This window comes from Balearica regulorum, chromosome 8 (genome assembly GCF_011004875.1).
Source record: "Balearica regulorum gibbericeps isolate bBalReg1 chromosome 8, bBalReg1.pri, whole genome shotgun sequence".
Classification (NCBI taxonomy): domain Eukaryota; kingdom Metazoa; phylum Chordata; class Aves; order Gruiformes; family Gruidae; genus Balearica; species Balearica regulorum.
The window spans coordinates 4276442-4297558 of NC_046191.1; the positions used below are offsets into that span (position 1 = coordinate 4276442).

At 41.4% G+C, this 21117-nt stretch overlaps 1 long non-coding RNA gene across 1 annotated transcript; it reads left to right on the forward strand.

Moving 5' to 3' along the window:
• Positions 1-1694: 1694 nt before the first annotated feature.
• On the forward strand, positions 1695-15593 carry LOC142602842 (uncharacterized). The gene is made up of 7 exons (XR_012836662.1): positions 1695-1812; positions 4812-4905; positions 6127-6376; positions 12034-12180; positions 13908-14014; positions 15073-15165; positions 15535-15593. It is a non-coding gene; the product is annotated as an uncharacterized LOC142602842 (long non-coding RNA).
• The last annotated feature ends 5524 nt before the right edge of the window (positions 15594-21117 follow it).

Consider the following 21117-nt stretch of genomic DNA (forward strand, 5'->3'; position numbering starts at 1 on the left):
TGGAATTAATAGAGGACTAATAGGAGAAGAGACAAAACAGCAAATGACTACCTAAAATGATCGGTGATGGATCTTGTATTTTTTAAGATATCCTTGTGCTAATATGCTCAGAAAGGGGTCTCTTCTGCAGCGTTGTTTACCATCATCATTTTGGAGAGGAGATTTTTCAGGACTCATTTGAGTTAATTTTATCTGGTAGTCAAGTCCTAATCTTTGATACTCAAATAAACATGTGTTTGGTTTTTTGGAGGTGGTTGTTTTGTTTTGGGTTTTTTTTTTGGTGGTGTTTTGTTTTGTTGTTTTTGGCTTTTTTTAAGAAAACATAACATTCAAAAGATCTGAAGGCCATGCAGAAGGATATTGCATAGCAGGAAATTGTGCAGAAAGAAGACGGCTGAAGCCACTCATCAGTAATAAAAAGTAACATGATGCTTCATCAGTCCAATTGCTGGTTTACATTAATGCCTTGATTAAAATCAACAGAGTTGCTCTGGATTTTCAGCAGTATTAAAACAGGTAAGAACCAAAGGAAAAAGACCAATTGCTTTTTTTTTTTTTTTTTTTTTGCGTCTTTAGGTATGCCAATTCAATTTGTTTCTTTGGAACACTTAAACAAATATAGGAAATGAATAGAAATGTCAAGATTGAAAGATAATTTTTATGAATTGATGAGCTGAGAGCTGGGCTGGTAGCAGCAGAGTGGGATCAGTCAGTGGTCAGATACCATATGCTGGATCTCCACATTTTTCAACCATCTTTGAGACTGCTGTCTCATGTTATACAAGCCAGAGGAAGCCTGGAACTACAAAACAACTTGTTGTCAAAGAAACTTGCCCCATCACAAGGCATCACCTCCACTCTCCAGACACTCATTCTCTAGACAATTAACTTCCATGTGCTGTTACTACGTTGTTTCTCTCACACTTCTCCTGCGTACGTATGAAACTGTCGAGCTGAATTACACTTTATAAGGTGATAGGGAAAAGATCTAACATCTATTTTTCCCTCTTACAGATTTTACAGTGTTGGGAAGTTATTTTTTACAGCCTAAAACCCAACTAAATAAACCAAGTCCTACTACTTCTGAATTGACATCTTTCAGGTAAACAAGAAGAGCATCTGACATCATTTGCAATCCTTATTACCATTTTTAAAAAATCTCTGCTTTCATAAAGAGATGTTGGGAGAGGCATAAGAACAAATAATGCATATTGGAATCTAAATTTTGACATTAAATTACACCAAATGAGCACAAAAGTAGAAATGTAGGCCTGGGCAGAAGTCTGGTATCACCTTCTCAGTCCCTCTTCAGACCATTTGAAGGGGGAGTTGGACATCATGCAGCCTCATTGCAGAGAACAACGTTCCCCATCACTGCATATGCTTGTGACCATCTCTATGATCCTTGCAAAAGGGGACCAAAATCACTGATTTTCATGGTGTTTCACTGAAATTTGCCCTGTGTGGACACCAGTGCTTTCCAGCAATGCAAGCATTTTTCTTTTTCATAATGGACAAGCTATAAATTTCAAAGACCTGCATAAGCTCCTGGGTGCACATTCACCATGGCAGACAGCAACAATTGTGCTCACTCCTGACTCTCTGTGGAGTAAGAGATTTGCAGTTTCTGTGCCAAACCAGTCAAACCCCACATCTCACATCATCCATTAGAAAATGAAAATGGTGAGCTGTATGTGATGCTGTTGTTTCTGCTCCCTGCCAGCACTTTGACACATCTGGCAGGAGAGTTCACTGGATGAAGTGTTTTCTACCTTAGTGAGATCTTTTCATGACGTTGCTTGAAAAATCCAGGTTTGCCAATTCCTTTGCTGTATAATAAGCTATGCAGCTTTTTCCATGTATTTATTGCCTGACTTCTTCCTGTAGTTTTGAAATGTTCTTGCATTGTACCATTTGGTAAGCAAGTCCCTGCAAAAGTCAGAGCATAAAGCTTGTTCAAGGTGCTTGCATTCCTTGAAAGTAGCCAGGCAGGCATTTTCTACACAAATGCAAATTATTCATTGAATTTATTCCGTCTGGGGTTTGTATGTGTGCATGTATTCTTTGCTAAGTGTTTTAGCAAATACTAAAATCCCAGGTATGTTAAGGGGATCAGCAAAATTCATGCCAGTATTAAATGAATATTTGTGGAGGGTGAATTTAAGTATGCTGTGTAAAGCCTATAATGCTTAAGGGTGTATTCTGTCAGCTAAATGGTTGAACTCTGCCCTAAGACCAATTTGTCCAGAACAGTAGGAAAGAAGAAAAGACGTGAAAGTATACTTGTAGTGAAGAACATACAACCATATGAGGGGATTATTTTGGAAATTATAATAGGCAGTTGAAGTCTTGGAGGCATTCAAGAGACTTCATTGCTTCCAATACCAAATTGTTTATGAGGAGAAATAAAGCTAAACCTATTCTTTTTTTTTTCAAGTAGCTCTAGTAACTTGTAAGATTTGTGTCAGACTCCAAGTAGAAAATGATCACCAATTATATTCCAAAGAATAACAATAAAAGCTTGGTAAGAGGAAAGCAATACTGAAACTTCTTTAGTGAGCTCAGTAGCTTTAATTGCTATGCTTTGTTCGGAGGATTTTTTTAAAAACTCTGAGCCCATTTTCTCTTCTGTAGAAGTATTGCAATTCATCGACAGTGGGGTTTTTTTGCTTGGTCTTGTTCTTGTCTTTCTCAGACTTACATTATAGCTGTGTGCCTCTGGCTATTAACCATGTGGATTTCTTTTAGATATGAGAAAACTTGTTTCCAGTAATCCATAAGCCTCAAAACCCACCACAGTGGGTGTCCTGGTTTCGTCAGGGATGGAGTTAATTTTCTTCATAGTAGCTAGTATGCAGCTACATTTTGGATTTGTGCTGAAAGCAGTGTTGATAATATATAGAGATGATGTTGTTACTGCTGAGCAGTGCTTACACAGAGCCAAGGCCTTTTCTGCTTCTCACCCCACCCCACCAGCGAGTAGCTGGGGGTGCACAAGGAGTTGGGAGGGGACACAGCCGGGACAGCTGACCCCAACTGACCAAAGGGATATTCCATACCATATGACATCACACTCAGCATATAAAGCTGGGGCAAGAAGGAGGAAGCAGGGGATGTTCGGAGTGATGGCGTTTGTCTTCCCAAGTAACCGCTGTGGGTGATGGAGCCCGACATTCCAGGGGATGGCTGAACACCTGCCTGCCCATGGGAAGTGGGGAATGAATTCCTTGCTTTGCTTTGCTTGTGCATGTGGCTTTTACTTTACCTATTCAACTGTCTTTATCTCAACCCACGAGTTTTCTCCCTTTTACTCTTTTGAGGGGGGAGGGAGCAAGCGGCTGCACGGGGCTCAGTTGCTGGCTGGGGTTAAACCACGACAATTATTAAGCTGGTTTTTCTACTCAATGCTTTGATTCATAGTGGCAGGTCAAAAATGTTACAGCTCACCTGGTAGTTTGAATGATCTTTCATCAAATTTTAGTCTTGCAAGTTGGACTCTGCATCCTTTTAAGTTCAAGTTTTTCATCAGAGGACTGGAAATGGTTACTCGTGCCAGTTAGACTCCAGGCAGTCCTGTTAAGATGTAAAACAGGGACTTGTAGAGCCTTTGGATCTACTGACGTGCATTTCAAGCTTTTAAATCCGCAGGACAGAACCTGGGGGAGGAAGAGTCCTCCTATTCCAAAAGTGCAGGCGTACTTGCTTAGCATCAGAGGACCTCTTCCAGCCCCAAACAGCTGGCAGGTTTGCTGGTGGAGCTGTCAGATCCTGGCAGGGTCCCTCTGGCTGCAGCACAGTAAAACCTTGATCATGCTCCCATGAGATCTGAAAGGTTTTACTAATTCAGAAACCTCCTCTGTCTGGGTTCATTAATCTGCATGGATTTGCCATGGTGGAAAGGAGCTTCGTTTGCTTTTAAAATCAGCTGCTGAATTTGAATTCTTTAAAAATCTCCATCGCTGATTACTACCCAGAATTTCACAAACAGACACTCTGCTGTGGGATTTGGGGGGAAAGTGCAGCCTATATCTTGTCCATAACTGTGTAATGGTGCCTGATAAGTCACATTTAAAAAAAAAAAAACTTTTAAAAAGGAGCCTCCTGATTTTGTGAGGAGGAATCCTAATAGGGCAAAGGGAAGGAGGTAGAGGGGAGCAGAGATCAGGGAAGACCGTGGCATAAGCTTTCTCTGTTACCTGCAGGCACATTTAAACCAGCTGTTGCTGTATTAAAGAGATTTTTTTTAACATCTAAGATATATGCATAAAAACGTGATACATTTATTCTGTCAATTTAACCAAGTGTTTAGAAAAAGCACCCTCTACTTTAAATACTTCTCAAAGGTAGAAATGGCTGGAGCTTTTCTCTTGCCAGCTCAGCTGGGTGACAACCCACGTGGTAAGGAGACCTGGTTCAGCTCAACCATTCCTCCTCGTACGAGTGAGGGCTTCCCAAGGTTTGATGTCCTGCCCCACCAGAAACTTTGGTGCAAGCTCTTTAGGTTTTTATGGTTTCCATACCCTCATGCGGATGTCAGTCATGAAGCCACTTCTTTTGCCCACCTCCATCTGGCAGAATAAAGCTGAGGGACCAGGTCCCCGTGGTAGGCGTTAGCAAAACACCAGTGAAACCAGTGGGACCGATGGTGCTAAATCCAGAGTCCAGAGCAATATTTTAAGTGGGAGCAGCCAACATGATCAGTGGGCACTGCTGGACCTCAGTTCTTCCCTTGCTCCCCTCCCCTCATATTTATAGGTTTCTAATTTCCGCTGGATAATGAATATCGCTCTTCATTATAATTATGTTAAAAGGTACCAGCATGATGATTCAGAAACCCTTGAAGATATAGTCATATTTTCAGCAACAGATGGATTTAACACTGCAGATGGAGTGTTAAGAGTGCAGGTAATAACAAACTCAGCAATGTACTGTACTGAAATATAATTGGAAAGTATTAATCATATATTGGTTACTTCAGCTTCACTAAGTAGATGTTTAATTTTCATCAATCTTTTTACCAGATTCCCGGAAAGATTTCTGTGTAGACAGAGCATGGCTTCTAGGTGAAATGATTGCTGAAATTATTAATGACTAAGGCCTTGATCTTGCAGGCATGTGCCCATGGCTTACCAAGGCATGCAGAATGAAAATCGTTTGTGTTAATAAGGCTGTCAGATGGGGCCCCATTCGTATGGCCCAAGTTTCAGGTGGTGACTAGTCAGTAGTAAAACCAAGATCAGGAACGACTGGCTGCAAGATTTGGGGCAGAACGCGGGCAATTTGAAAAGCCCGGTTTATAGAGATGAACCATGAGCCCAAGCCTTTGCAAGACTGGGAGTCAGCATGTAGACAAAACTGGGAAAGGCTGGGGGTGTTTTGCCATTCCTTATTATTTCCTCTAAGTATAGACCTTTTGAAATTATCTGCATACAGAGAAACATCTGCTGCTATTTCCATAAACCCTGTCATCTTACTGATTTTTAGACGTGTCTCTTCCTAGAGGTTGTATTTGAAGCCTGGGTAATTCATGGGGGTTTTTGCTCTGAGTAGACCATGTGGGGCCAGGGCAATCAGTGATGCCTGGTTGCATACCATGACTCTGATTCTTTAATTAATGCTATTTATAACAAGGATTTCATTGGTAGGATCAGAAAGTGGCCCATGCTCCGGCATGCTGGAGTTCTCTCTGGAAAGTTGACTCTAACTTGATGGTACAATATCTTTATCTTGGCTGATGGGGAAAAAAAAAGATCAGGTAATAGAATTCAATGTGACTGGAAATAAAATTGAGCATGACTGGAAATCACAGGTGAACATGCTTAATAATGCAAAATTAGTGTGCTGTCTACTTTCTGACAGGCATTTGTACCCTGGAGAGAAACAACAGGTACTGATCAATTGACCGTGATAATCAAATAAGGGTCGGTGAGTATAAATGACTCTAAATACAGTGTCTCTTTAAAGGTAGCAGTAAAGATGACTTGTCTGTAACACAGGTTCTCCTGTTGCTGTTGTGGGGAGGGGGCAGCTTGTTGCTAGATTGTGAAGACAAATACTATTTTTGCTTAATTTTCACTTACACTTGGAAATAATCTCTCCCTTATCTTCCCTTCCTATTCTGTCCAGATTATGTGGGTGAGCGGCGAGCCCCAGAGCTACAGCAAGGATTGGAGGCAGGGATGGGTGTCTGGAGGGAGGATCAGCCAGGACCACCTCTGAGCCTCTCCGTGCAATGGATGCCGAAGGTGTTGGCACAGAGCTGACCTACGCGGCTGCCCAGGCTCCAGCACATGGGGTGATAGAAAGGACAAGCATGATGGTGGATCAATTTCCCAGTTGGATGCAATCTGGAGATTCATCTCCTGTGTGCATACTGGTAGGATAGACTTTTCATCTGTCTAGCAATGTTTGAACTTTCCTTCTCTCTTCTCCTCTCCCCCTCCCTTATGTATGAGAATTAATTGAATTGAATCAAAAGTGATTTAAATTCTTAGTTCTTCTTATTTTTTATTTAAACTGTATGTTTTAAAACTTGTTCTGCATTTGTAGCATGGATTTATGTTGCTTGGGAGAGGTTCAGCCTCACTGTTCACCAGGATGTTTGGTATTTGTTTGTGAGGAACCGGTGGGTAATGCATTGTGTATACGCATAATAATGTAACTTAATACACATTAAAAAGCTCTCTAGGTCTGTGCAGAAGATACTTGGAGGCAATAGATCCCCTTTAATAAACCATCTCTTACTTTGCTCTAAAAGGCTTAAACTCCAGCTCAACCAAAGGGAATGGACCCATGAAAGCTGCAGAGCCTCTGTTGCCTCCCCATTGACACTGGGATTTCTACCTGTCCCTGTTTGCCCCACATCATCTTAGGATATGCTGCTTGATCTTTGCAATGACTGTGATGATTCTTTTCAGTTGTGATTCATGACATAGTGCTTTTGGATGGAAATTGTAATTCAAGCCAAATCACGAACCACTCGCTTTATGAAGGCATTTTATTTGCTAGCTCAAGCTGTGTGAAATTTGCTAGATGTATCATAAAGGTAAATACCTGGTATTTTAAAATTTGATAAATTATCGACAAAGGAAAAATGCCCCGAGTTAATCAATATGATGGTTTTGTCACCGTTTGGTGGATTTAGTAGTAGTGGATCATGCTCTAATGCTGGTCTGCTCTCATCATCTGGGAGAGAGAAAAAAAAACCCAACATTCCTGCATCTCAGCTCCTCGTCAATGCCTAAACTTGAACAAATCAACTATTGAGCTGAAGGAAATGAAATATAAATTGACATGAAGCAAATGTTCTCCCTGCAGCTGCAGCAGCAGCTACAGTTGTCAAAAGTTGTTTTTTGTCTTTTACCAAAGACCAGTATTTCGGGCCACATCATCCTATTCAATAGCTGGACTTTCTATAAAAGTTTGGCCTAAAGATACTTTAATATATTTTTTTTTTTAGCTTATTGAAGTAAGTTTAATGAAGGATTGTCTTAATTTCAGTTGTGACTTTTGACACACATTTAGAAAGGAAAATCAGAATATAAGCTTCTCTTTTAAAATGTTGCTCCTGTTTTTTTCCTTTTTCATTATCACGAATACAGCATTTAGTAGTCTCACAGACTAATTTAAAAATATAATGCATATTTTTTTTATTTTGAGACTTGTAACTCAGTAGTTTGTGTTGCAGAAGTGTTCCTGTCTGGGGCTCAGACGGTTGCACTTACTTGCCTTGGTTTTGCTGGGCTTGCATGCACAGCTGTGCAATGACATAACACCGTAACCTACTGCACAGGCATCCTGAACAAATACTGAATAATCTATTTTGGGGAGTGATTTCAGACCACTTACATTTCCAGCACTGCACCCTAGACCCCTCTGGCTGCTGCACTGAATTAACTGGAATAAATTCCTTCAAGTCAGGTTGCCCTATTATTCTTGTTGTCTTAAGTGAAGCCGTTATTTAAATATTTTCCTGGGCAATTTCTTTGCCATGCAACTTTCCTGACTTTACTTTGAAATCGTGCTTAAATACACAAAAGAACATGACACAGTTTTTCTCCCTGCTCCTCTTCTCACGTATGCTTGGAGAAATGAAAGACCACTAAGAGACAATCATCTTGTAAAACACATTCATTATATGGGGGAGAAAAAAGAAACAATTTGTTGCTTTTTTGGAGACGTCTTGTCCAGACCTGTTATCATTCAGTTCTCTACCACAGCAACTACTTTGCTGTAGTACAGATATCAAACTTATTATCAAACTTAAGATCATTGTTCAAGCCATTGGCATGGAGAAGAGCTCTACTTCAACACATTCATCTTTCTTTCAAGTTCAAAACCTGCTTCTCTCCTTCTCTGCCTCCTTTTAGGGTTATTTTTCCCACCTGCGATGGCAGCATCTTCTGAGATAGGAAAGACCTTTCCTTGCTGCTCCACTCTTTCTCCCAGTAGCACAGTCACTCATCCCCAGGGCAGAGCGGACTTTCTAATTGCTGCGAGTGTGGTACTGCCCCTCTGAATACTGCTCCTGGTGGGTATTGCTTCTGTAAGTAGATGCCTCCTAGTTACTGTTAAATAATATATATCTACCTTGAGATCAACTGCATCAAGCATTTATGGAAGCTGAGTCTTTGCCTCTTGGATCCTCTAAAATATATTCCATGAGATCCCTTTGGTTTTCTTAGAGTTTGGTTTTTGGTTTGTTTTTTTTTTTTTTTAATTATCTTAAAGATGCAGTTGGTTTGGGGCATGACAAAAAGTCACTTTGGTACAGCATTGAGATCTGCTCAATTTATAGGATTGAATCCTACATGCAAACATCTTTCCTTACATAACTGATATTTCTTATTTTAATACAGTACATTTTTAAAGCTGAACTTTGAAGCTGATTCCTCTATAATGCCTGGTGGCACTCCCTAACTAAACAGAAGCCTTTTATTATTTTTAAAGGATTTGTACACTGTCAGATGAACAGATGCTAACATGCACCTGTACTGTCTCCACTGGGAACCATATTTACTGCTACTGTTTAGAACTGTTCGGAAAATTTTTGAACCAACTTCACAATGAAAGAATAGATTTTTATGTAAAAAACATTTAGCGAAAAGTATCTGCTTTGTATGTCTAGTTTTTTTGGTTTTTTTTTTTTTTGCTAGAACTAAAAATTGATATATATCTTTTGACTTGAAAATTTCTGTTCAAAATATCAACTTTCTGTGGAAAAAGGAGATGGAGAAGATTTATCTGAGGACTTGTCAAAATTCTGTCCAGACATGGTGATGACAACTTCTGTGTTTTAGCTACTTATCATAATTTGTTGATGTTTTAGATACTCTTGTTTGATATTTGTATTCATGCGGTTGAAGTAAATGGCTTATTTGGGCTTTACACCCGATTTTGCCATTGACGTTGGTTTTCCCAGACATTGGCCAAATTTGCATGCTTTGTTTTAGGAGCTGGTGGAAGAGGGTAAAAGGGTGGTGTGAGCAAGGCAACTTGGAGACCCCTTAGCCTTAACTCTGAGGTGTTTAGCACTCATATCTTGAATCAGCCATGAATTTCCAGCATGAATTAAGTATTAGCTGTTGCAGAGCACTGGGCAGGCATCATCTAGACATGCAAGATCCAGAAAGACAAAGTCAAACCAAAACAAACATAGGGAAAAACTAAAGGCATGATCAGAAGGATGGAGGGTCTATCACTGGAGAGAATTAAGAGTTTGGCTCATTGAACTCAGCAAAAGAAAGCCTGAGAGGGAGGTAGAGTTATCTCCAAGTATCTTGAGGGAATAAGCAGAGGGGGTAAATAAAATCTGAATTATTTAGACTAATAGGCAATATTGGCACAAAACCAGACTTAACTGCCATGAGAAAATTCAGGCTAGCAATTAAAGGATGGTTTCTATCCAGTAGAGGACAAAGATTCTGAGCAGCTCTCAAATGGAGACAAGAAACTTTGAAATTGGAGCATAGTGTGTCTGTGAAAGGGGCTTTATGTCCTGACTGTTCATGGCTGGAGGGGACAGAAGGTGACAATCAGATCTTTGGGGCTCCCTCCAAAATTTTAGCTGTGATTATCCCTCCCACCACCAATGAACCGCCTACAACCCACAGGTTTCTAACTCTGTTTCCAGCTCTTGGGTTGCTTTCCGCGTTCCTTCTGAGCGTGATTTCTGGACCGGTGGTCTCTGCTCCTCCCTAGGGCATCGTCCTCGTGCAGACACCTTCGCTCTGCCTCTGATGGAGGGACAAGCGCAGTGACGTGTTGCTGTTTTGATTGAAGCCCCTCATCCACCTCTACCACCTCACACTGCTCTCCCACTTTATAACCCGAATGCTGCAGCCCTGCCCATTGACAACCAGTGGCCCAAAGTGTAACACGATTTCACTTTCATATTTAACATAAATCACCACTTGCATATATATATATATTTAAGTCTGTATTTAAGCCTGCAGTGGCAGGACTTGAATCAAAACCACGCTGCTTCCCCAGTTGTAAACCCCATCATTCAGCAGGCGGAGGCTGTCGCACTGTCACCAACTGGGTTACGCGGGAGCCGGCAGCAACACTCTGCTTCTCTAGAGATGAGTCACTCTATTTCAAACTATTTGGCTAATCAGTAAGCTGAGATCTGCTGCTTTACAGACAATAAAAAATATTTGCTTTGCCTTTGTGCACTACTTTACATTTTGGATCCTTTGCCATTAGGTTTTGAAGCATATAGACTGCATCTAATCCAATTTATCCTGTTCATCTTGGCAATGCTCGCAATGCTGACAGCTTAAAGAAAACACTTAATTTGACTAAGTGTTTTCAGTTTACTTCTCAAAATATTTGAAATCATTAAAGCCAGAGTACCCCTCCACTGCAATACACGCAGTTCTGACCTACTCTAGCAAGTTAATTACAATTTGTGTGATCTCGTGGTCTTTGCTCATGCTGCAGGCTGAAGCAGTTCACCTGATTAAGACTGGGCTCAATGTTTGAGAATAATTCTCCTGGTTTGATGCTTTTTAATCTGACTTTTAGAGAGGCTCTTAGAGCAAAAATGGGGAATACTGGGGACGTGTTGTGGTCGCAGCTATTTGTATTCATTGCTACTCGCCAGAAGTGAGGCTCAGCGGAGGGATGTAGAGCAGCCCTGGAAGTGCCCTGACGAGCACAGGAGGTTCAGCAAGCACTGGACCATGCCTGTACTGATGGGGTCGTGGGCTGCATCCCCATCCTCTGCACAAATACGCTCATAGCTGAGGACTTGTCACAAACCCCTCTGTGATGGCATCTCACCCTTCCCCTGTTGCAACCCAACAGGAAGAAATGCAATCTAGGCTTACCGTAATTGCCAAACCCCGATCCTGAGCAGGATGGAAGAGAAGGGAGAAAGTATAAATGAGAACAGAAACAGACCAAACAGATTTGTCAGTGCAAGCAGTAACATGTTATACTAGTGTGAGGCAAGTGTAGATGCAAATGTCATCATAGATAATGTGGAGGCAGCATAAGCATCAGTACACACTAATTAGCAGAAAATATATCCTGAGCTCCTCAGTGGTCTTACGCCTTTGCTAGCTTGTGCTGCTGTGTCTCTTCTGCCAGGCCAAGCTTGGTTAGCTGCTGAGCCTGACATTTCAGGAGATGTCAATAAACTCCCAACATTCTGGTTAGCTTACCATCTCATTTGTCATTTGCATTCATGTTTACTGTAGTTAACGATTCAAAAATTATGAAATTGTTGTCTGATACCAATTTCTTATAAAAATTGCATTAAAAAAAATTAATCCCATTATGAATGGCTGATTTTGAACTGCTGGATAGGACCAGGAGGTTCAATATCATGGTTTGGTAGCACTGGAGCATCTGTCTGTGATGACGAGGCATCCTGAAATTGCCAGTCATTGAAGGGCAGGTGATACAACCATGCTACAACAACACAGAGGTAACTTGATTTGGCACATCAACGTGATATAATTTTCCTCTGTGATTTTTTTTTTTCTTTTTTCTTTTTAAATGATTTGCTCAAGACTTCCCTTTCAGAGATGTGTGCTGGCAAATTGCAGTACCACAGAGAAGGGAAGGTCCGGAGCTGCAGTAGGAGTAAGGAACTTGGAAAATGCAACTGGTGCGGAAGAGCGAACAAGGTCACTGGTGACAAGGCTCTGCTCCATCTGTGCAGGCACACTCGTGAGCAGAAGCATTCCAGCAACATGGCATTTTGTCACATTATTCCTTTCTTTTTAAATTTCAACGGCTAGTTATTTGCCTGCCTTTGGTTAGGAGACAAAGCCCCCCTTTATGCGGCCGCACAACGCGGCTATCTCATGTAACGGAGAAATGAAATGCAAATTTCTCCGATAAGGCAGGAATGGTGCTTGTCTGGGGAAGAAGGAAGCATTGTCTGGCCACAGGAGCAGAAGAAGGTGGTGTTGCTTGGAGCCTCTGACAGTCAGTCCCAAAAGGTGGAAGAAACCACATTTTGTGGAGTCTTCTGATAACATTGACATTAAAACCTCCCATGTTCCCATTTCATCTTTCATAGAATAGGGACAAAAAGTACTCTACTGTTTTGTACAATTCAGCAAAGCATTTTAACCTGCACTTTTTTTAAAAAGTATGCAAGAAGATCCCCAACTGTCTGCACAGAGCAAAATATATGCTAAAGCATTTTGTAACATTGGGTCTGAGTAATTTGAAAAGGACCTGGAGAAGTTTAAGTGAGAATCATTAAAATTACTGAGTAAGAAACTCTTTGAAACATCCTTTTTTCTTTTTTTTTAATCCATTCGTCAAGGGAGTGGGAATTTTTACATTAAGTGTTAATATTTTTCTTTTTCTTTTTTTGTTCAGGTGTGTTACAGACTCAACAACTAGTTAAAAATAGTAAAGTAAAAGCAAACTAATGCTGGAGCAAAGGCAAACCTTTAAGATACACTCAGAAATTTGTTCATTAAGTATCAGCACCCCGATAAGAGCAATACTAATGTGCATTGTGCATATGAAGAGCTATTCAGAGCTTGAATTGGTGACACAGCCAGGGGACAGTTTAACCTCTGGCATTAGCTAGAACTGGGCAGCGATATGAGCCAGTGCAGTAGTGCTAATTAATGCACCCTGAGGGGACACAATGAGGCATTGGCCCTGTACACCTGAGACGTACTTCTGTTGGTGCTGAGGTGCCAATTAGAACGTTCTCTCATAAAAATAACCCATGTTAAAAAAAAAAAATAAAAAAGGCAAAATTCCAAGTAATATAGATAAAACAAGATTTAGACGTAAAATAATAAAGTGTACTCAGTAATGCATCTCTCTAGTTCATTAATACAGGGCAGAACGAGTTCTACTGTAGCTGCTGGTACAGAAGTGCAGAAGCTTCATTTCCAGGCTGAGCAGTGGCATCTTTGCTAACCTCATTTGTCCTGCCTGGGCTGAGGGCTGACAGGACTCACACCCATCATCCCAGGGCAATCTCCAGTGCAGAGCAAGGACGAACATCTCAGGGGTATCCGGGAAGGGATCTCTGCCTACCCTGGTGGTAGACACAAAACCCCCTATTTCAGACCGGACAAGAAACCAGGACAGGATTTGATTTCTGTTCTGCTTCTGGTTTAATATTAGTGGTGCATTGGCATTTGCAGACTTTCAGTCTCAATGAATTCAGTAATAAAAATCACCAAAACCTCAACAGTCCTCAAGTTGAAAACCACTGGATAGAAAATCAAACTGTTACAGGAGTATGGCAAGCTCTTGGCTTCATCAGAGGACCTGTTCTTGATAACCGAGGCAAGGAAGCAGTTTGTCCAGACCAGTTAGAGTCATGTTAATCTGGGTTTTTCTCAGCAGATGTGTTTGGGGTGGATGGGGGATCTTAAGCATGTATCCGTTTGAAATATCTCAATGTTTCTGATGAACAGGACCCCAAGGATCTTAACTTCATGTCAAAGACAAACTCAGTACAGCTTGCCAGAAAATGCTCTTCCCTCAGATGACTATGAGAACATCAATTCTGGGATTGCTACAAGTGAGTATATACCCTGCAATATGCTGCTATTCCTCTAAAAAATATTTTATCAGCGTTTAATACGGTAATAGTGCATGATTGTATGGGGCACTACTTTACAACTGCCTGGATGGTAGGAGAGAGGAACCATTTGGCAAATCAGGCTAGACCAACTGGCGTTCATTTGGTTAATCACCAGCTATTAAAATAGCATCAAATCATAGCAACCTATTTGTTTATCATTCAGTGCACAATTTTCTGCACAGTATATTCATAACTGCTGTACCCGAGCTAATTTTAAATGAGCCAACAAAGCCATTTTCCAGCACTCTCCTAGGAAATGGATCTGTGGACTAATCAATCTCTCTGCTTCTGGGGCTAAGCCCCCCACAAAATCAGAGCTGATGACATTGGTATTTAACTTTGAAATAAGCTGATTTTGGATTTAGACTCATTTTCAAAGTTTTGTGTGTTTTAATCTATTACATTACTCCAAGACTTATTCGACTTCCAGTGCCTCCAGGAAGGTTATATCCACTATGTTGTCTCCAAGCATGTGAGCGTTCAGGCATCATTTCAGATCACTTTGTGATTTCCGTTAGAGACAACCTTCAGCAGTTCCCTGGTGGTTCCTCTCTTCGTCACCGAGAATTCAGCAAATGATGAAATCCCTTTTCTTCAACTCAGGAATACAACAGTAACTTCGATCTTGGTCTTCAAAGTGCTGATCTTCTGTTTCTAAGGGCTGATACCTCACTGCTGGAGTAGAAGCCCTTTACAGTTATGGGAACAAAACAGTAGAGCTGTGGTCTGTGCAATGATTAAACCAGTTCAGTAGTGAGGCAAAAAATTGATGAAGGTGTAGTAGTAATGAGTGCACAATGAAGTTCTTCTGTTGTTTTTACTGCAGGAGAGATTAGGAGCCTTAGTGATGAACCTCTGGTCTCAGCAAAAGCTGAGGAATGAATGGTGCCTGCCCTAAATAGCTTTTTCACATAAATAAATAAATGGAGAGTTCAAAATATCTCCTCCGGCACTGTTGGTGTCCTCCTAATCTAGCTTCCTCACCTTTAACACAGCTGCAGAGAAATGAGGACAAATTCTGGCTCTGAAGGCAGATCTAGTCTCGCACAGGTTCCCACTGTGTCCACACTCTCGTGTCAGTGAAATAGGTATGTGCTTATTTTTAGGGATGCAATGGGACACGATGAAACCTCAGAGCCATCTTAAGCCTAGCTGAATCGCTGGCTTGGCATTTCATTCTGCACGTCAGTTGATTGGTCATTTTATCACCAGTTATGAAGTGAAATTAGATAATCTCAATGCCATATGGTATACAGTATTTATAGTTTAGTATGTTTTCCATATATGTGCGCTAAAGCCTGCTTCAGGGATTTGTTACGGTCCTTGTGTTTACAGAATTTGGGTCTTGGGTGAAAGAAGAAATTGACAGTTGCTAATGTTTGATTTAAACTGATACATTGGAGGCCACATGGGTGATCCCTAATTAAAGTCAATTTACACTTTCTGTCCTTCACCAGGGAGGCTGGTGGGGCTCCCCAGGACCAGACTCTGCGTCCACCCAGCTCTGCCACCTCTGGTAAGTGATTGGGAGGGGGTGACCCCAGGGGATGGGGGGAGAAGCCCGTGGGAGGCTGGGGATGTGTAACCTCCACCCCAGCTCCCCTCCCAAATGACCAGGAGCAGGCAGTGTCTCCTCCAGGTCTCTGACACAGGTAGGCTTTACTCTGAAGCATCCCTCTAAGGATTATTGTCAGCATTAGGCTTAACTTCAGATTTCTTGCTTACCATCAAAATGCTCCATTCCCCTTGAAATCTTGATAAATAAGGAGCTACAGGATTAATTATGTGGGACATTAGTCACTCAATATGTGTCATTATTTTCTCAAAACAAGCCTAAATGAGCACCACAGAAGGGGTCTTAGAGATCTGCATTTGGAGCTGACTCAAATGTGATAAAATAGGAGCGTATTCTCAACCCCAAACATTAGCTGCCTCGTACAGGTACCTGCGCTGGAGACGTTCGTAAGCTGTATGGTGTGAATACCCTTCATACAATTTCTTGTCAAAAAGGATCCCCATGCATATCTTCAGCTCCGGAAAAAGTAGTAGCAAAGCTGTGCTGAGCTTTAGAGTACACGTGTTGGTCTGCTTGAGGTCCACGTCCCGTGTGCCACTCCTCATCTCTATCTCTGCTGCCATGCCTTGGTCACTCAAAGTTCTTGTAACTGCAGACGCAACAGAAACTGGGTGAAGCTGGACCAACAGTTTTGAAGAGCGGTAAATAAACATAATGAACAACGAACCCTGAGAGGGGAGAAGCAACGTTCAATCGCCCTGTAAGAACCCAGCGAGCACTTGAACAAAGAGGAGTTAATAAATGTTGCAGTCAGGTTTTTTTTGGATAGGATTCTTGCAGAATATGATTTCATAATCCGCTGTCTCTAGTGAACAACAAGACCTCTGTAAACACTCAATATTCAAATAGAAAATTGTTTCTTGTAGGCTTCCATGGCATAAAATAAAAGCCCTGTAAATCTGGGCCTCCATATGTGGTTCTCAGCTGGTGTAAGTCCCTGAATGAATTACATGTGAACAGAGAAATTAATGCTACACACATGGTGGCCAAACTTGAAAGCGAAAATTGCAACTGAGACTACACTGCAGTGGATTGTGAAATATTTGAAGATAAATGGAAGCTTGAGTCCTTGTTGATATAATGCATCATTGATGCATTTCAAGGGATACACAACTATCACAGTGAGATAATACAATGCTGAGATCACATTTGGGAGAGTGTGAGAACTCGCTCTTTAAAATCAAAGACTGCATTTAAGCAGAATGCGAGCAAAAAAGGCAAATATGCAATATTGACTCTCTAGCATAATTCTGAACAAAAAGTAATCGGGTAAAATATTTCGTCTTTTTTTTAAATCCCACAACTTACTGTTACAGTAAATGTATATCCTAGCTAGGTTTTGAAATGATTGTGCTCTAAAGCTGCTTTTGTTAATCAGTCAATGTTGATGATGAATTCCCCAAGAGTTTTGGTACTTTTGAAACAGTTGCGATCTTTTTGTTGTTGGTTTTTTCCCTCCTTCTCCTCTCAGCAGAGGAGGAGGGAAGAATGTGCATGTTACAGTGAATTCTAAATGAGGGCTGTGCCTCCCCTGTTTGCAAAGCCAAGCAAAGCAGTAAAAATAATAAATAAAACAAATGAAACCCTCTTTAATCCATTCATGAGCTCGAGTGTTTCAAGTAGGCCATAATATTAAGACAAAGAGTTCTGAAAGAGATGGATCAGAGGAAAGGGCTGTTGCTTAAGCAGCGTCAGCCTATTTAATTGAATTACGTATTTGTCAGCACTGTACTTTCCCATGTCCAGGATTCTTACTGTTGATTCAAGACTTAAGGCCTAAATAGAGAGGGCAACGACCGCCGTGTATTTTGATCCCAACCAAGCTGTGTCCTTTGAAACGCCAGCGCTCGGCGTTTGGAAGAATGCTGGAGTGCTTTGCTGCAACAGAGGGCACCAGCAAAAGAGGTAATGAAAATATGTTACCCCCATGGATTCGACCTTGCCGCACCATACTGAGGGAATTTGACTGAGAATTTTTAAGCCTGATGTTATTTCTGTAGCAGTTTACTTGTGTTTATCACAAGGACAACTGGGACTGGGCTAGTCGACCCAAAATGGGGCCAGGAACCCTCGACTCGCTCTTTGAATTGATTTGGCAGGGGTTTTTAATATAATATAAAATCTATAGTTTAGTCATGGGCAATTGCAAATGTTCATGGCCTTATAACCAAAAATTTAAATGGTTTTCTGAGTTGTTTTGTTGCACAAAATAAGTGGTTGTGTTTCCCTTCCCTCAATGGACACCTTATGCCTCATACTCCACGACAGGGCTGGAGGGAGCCGCTGGGACTTGGACAACAGCAGTTCAGGTGGGAGCAGGAGGGAAGTAGAATTTGCAGGCTTTAGGTTAGAGTATCTGCTCTGGTTATATAGAGAGAGCTTCCCACTCTGGCATTGCCCCTGTGTCCCAACCATGTAGCTACTACTGCCATATACATGGGAACAAATGGAAATTTGACTGTTTTTTTCTCTTCTGTACCCATACCAGTTTTGTTTATAGGATGATTTTGAGGACAAGTAGTCCATGATTATGAAAAATGTAGTCTGACCATTGTCCAACTCTTTAAGTCATCTTTGCCAAAACTTTGGGAGCACGTCCCCATTGTCACGTCAAACAGGAGCCATAACATAACCGGAGTAAACCTGTTAGCATGGCACCCTGACTTCAGTAGGGATGACACTAGAAAAAGGATGCTTGAAACTGGTCCCTCCATGCAACTGTCCATGTAAATAAAACTCTGCTGAGTCACTTTCTAAAATTCAACCAAATACTCTGTGAGTCTTACTGAGTGATATTTGCCCAACTTACTGTGCTCAGATCCTCAATCACCTTTCATTTACAGCCAGTGTATATAGCCTAGGTACCTCCTTTTCCATTGCGTTGTACTCCAAATGTCCACGAAATTCCATTTTTTTTAAGAGACTGGAGCAGTTCTTCCCTGATTAGCACCTGAGCGACACAGATTAATGCCTGCTATTGCTTACGCTGATGCCAGTGCCATAAAATAAGTTGACTTTGGTGCTGTGGGATCATGGTCTCAATATCCTGAATGCTGAGGGCACAATTTGGCTATTTTAGACTAACTTGCTCTTCAGTTGTGCTTGAAGGATCATGAAAAATGTGAGCAGGGGCATCATGTTCCTTGAAACACACCACACATATGAACTGGGCCAAATAAGGCACATTTTTACCTGCCAAAATTGGTAATTATGGGATGCAATAGAATTAGTGTGTGTTGGGTTTGGGGTTTTTTTAAACTTTCATTTTGGGATTGGATGTTGTACTTGAAGAAATGCCTTAGTGAGATACAGGTTAACAGGCTCAACAGAGCAATGATTGGGAGAAATTCGGTACTTGTCCGTGCAGGGATCTGACTATCTTAGCTGACAGATCTTAAAAATCTACAGTGCTTCAAAATACGCTTGTCCCTGCTAACAAGCCCACCCATCCCTCTGCCACTCGTATCAGCTTTTTCCAATGAATTTTTCTGTCGCTAAAAGAAGTGTCTTCATTTTGTCTAAAGTTCAAGATGAGATGATTTTTCTCTCAACTGGCTCTAGTTCTCTCAAGCTATGTCGAGGCATGGCTTTCCCTCCTGCTGAATATGCAATTTTAACAGCTTTAATCATAGGCAATTTTTTTTAAGAAGTACTAAAATAGGTTCCATAAATAGGAATGTTATGACCCAAGGAAACGACTTACCCCGGTGGAAGGGTCTGCCTCTAGTGCATCTATTAACCTGGCTCCACAAAAACCATGCAGCAAAACTCCTCCGGAGTCTTAACCTGACCATGTACAGAGTGGTTTAATTTTGTAATTCCACTTCCACGGAGAGTGGGACCACAAAATGTGCTCAAAGGGCTGGTTCGGACCATCTAAAAAGCCTGTCTGATCCTGTTACCTCTGCACTAGAGTCTTCAGTTGTCCTCCCAACAGGTCTTAGGAAGAGAAGTGCCACCACCTCCATTTACAGAGGAAGAAGTGGGATGCGAAGAGGTTAAGGACTTGTGTGAGCTGGCTCAGGGATGGCATATTAAAATCGAAATTTCAAAGCATCCAGGCTAATCACTAGCTTATCCTTCTGCAATAGAGCAAACGGGCTGTGTGGCAACAGTGGAAAATTTGAAGGAGATTTTGTAAAGTCAGACTGAAAATCTTTTGCCACTCTCTGGCTAACTGAATTCAAAGGCAAAAAAGTTTCTGTGGAATCTAAAGATTTCATTTGCCATCTTGCCTAATTATTTTATGAAGCTTTTAGTTTAAATATGTTTTCAAATAACAACTGAAATATTCTGTTTTAAACACTCTTTTTAAAAAATACTACTATTTCACACACTACTTTTTCTCAGGTTTTGGGGCATTTGTATTTATTTTCATTGAAGCACTTTTTTTCTTTTTTTTGCGCATCATGCAGTTCAGATGTATTATAAACAGTTTCTGCTCATGTCCAAGCTCTGGTTCTTTTGTGTGCGAAGAGCACGACTGCTCTGAACCCATCACGTGTTTAAAAGGATGAATATTAACTTTTGTTTTTTCAAAGTGACTCTTTAATTGAAAAATTAAATATTTAATGAGCTATTTCTATCCAGAAGGGAGGGAGGAAAAAAAATCCTGCGGTTCGTTCCCAGGCAAAACTCATGCTGGAGTCTGGTACACCATCAGCGGGGAGCTGGCAGCAATTAGTGCTAACGCAGCCTGCACACGGGACATCCTTGGGGGGTCATGGTCTGCACCCCCGGCTCTGCTCCCAGCCCTCGGTACCTTACCCGCACCCCTTAACATATAGCCTGTGTCCAGTATTTCAATTGGAAGACATCTCCGGCTGCAGTTCTTCATACAAGCCCTTACTCCATCAATGTATTCCGGTAAAATTTGGTTGCACTTGCATAAAACCTGGTAATAAAAACAAATGGCATTTCTAATTGAGCAAGACCCTCTTGGTACCGAAGGGCAGCAGCGCTGTTGAGATCACTGGTTTGTGTTTCTCTCCCTGTTCAGGAGACTAAACTAATTTATTTATGAAATCAAAGCAACCCACCAGATTAGCCATATAACTAGCTAGCTGCGTTGTTTAGATTCACTTGTTCGCTATCTCATGACATCCAAGTGAACAAGCTATATGTCAATGAAAGCGTTGGCGCTCTTTCGTATATTATAGACTAGTTTGAAGTGCAAAAAAAAAAAAAGATCCTGCAATGGGGCTACAAGCAGTAATTTTTTTTTTCCAGTGAGCATATGCTGCGAGTGGGAAAGGACCATATAATGTAAACGGAGGTTTCATTAGCGATGATACGTGGCAGTCCCTGGGTAAAGGAAGAGAAAGCAAATCTGGGAGGGAGCACCTGTAGACTTTGCAGGCTTGTATCCATGTGGAAGAGGCACATGCAGGGATGCACTGAGGGCAACGATGGGATCTGCTCTCCCCCCCCTTAGCCTCCCCTATGGCCTCCCTGTAAATGCAGC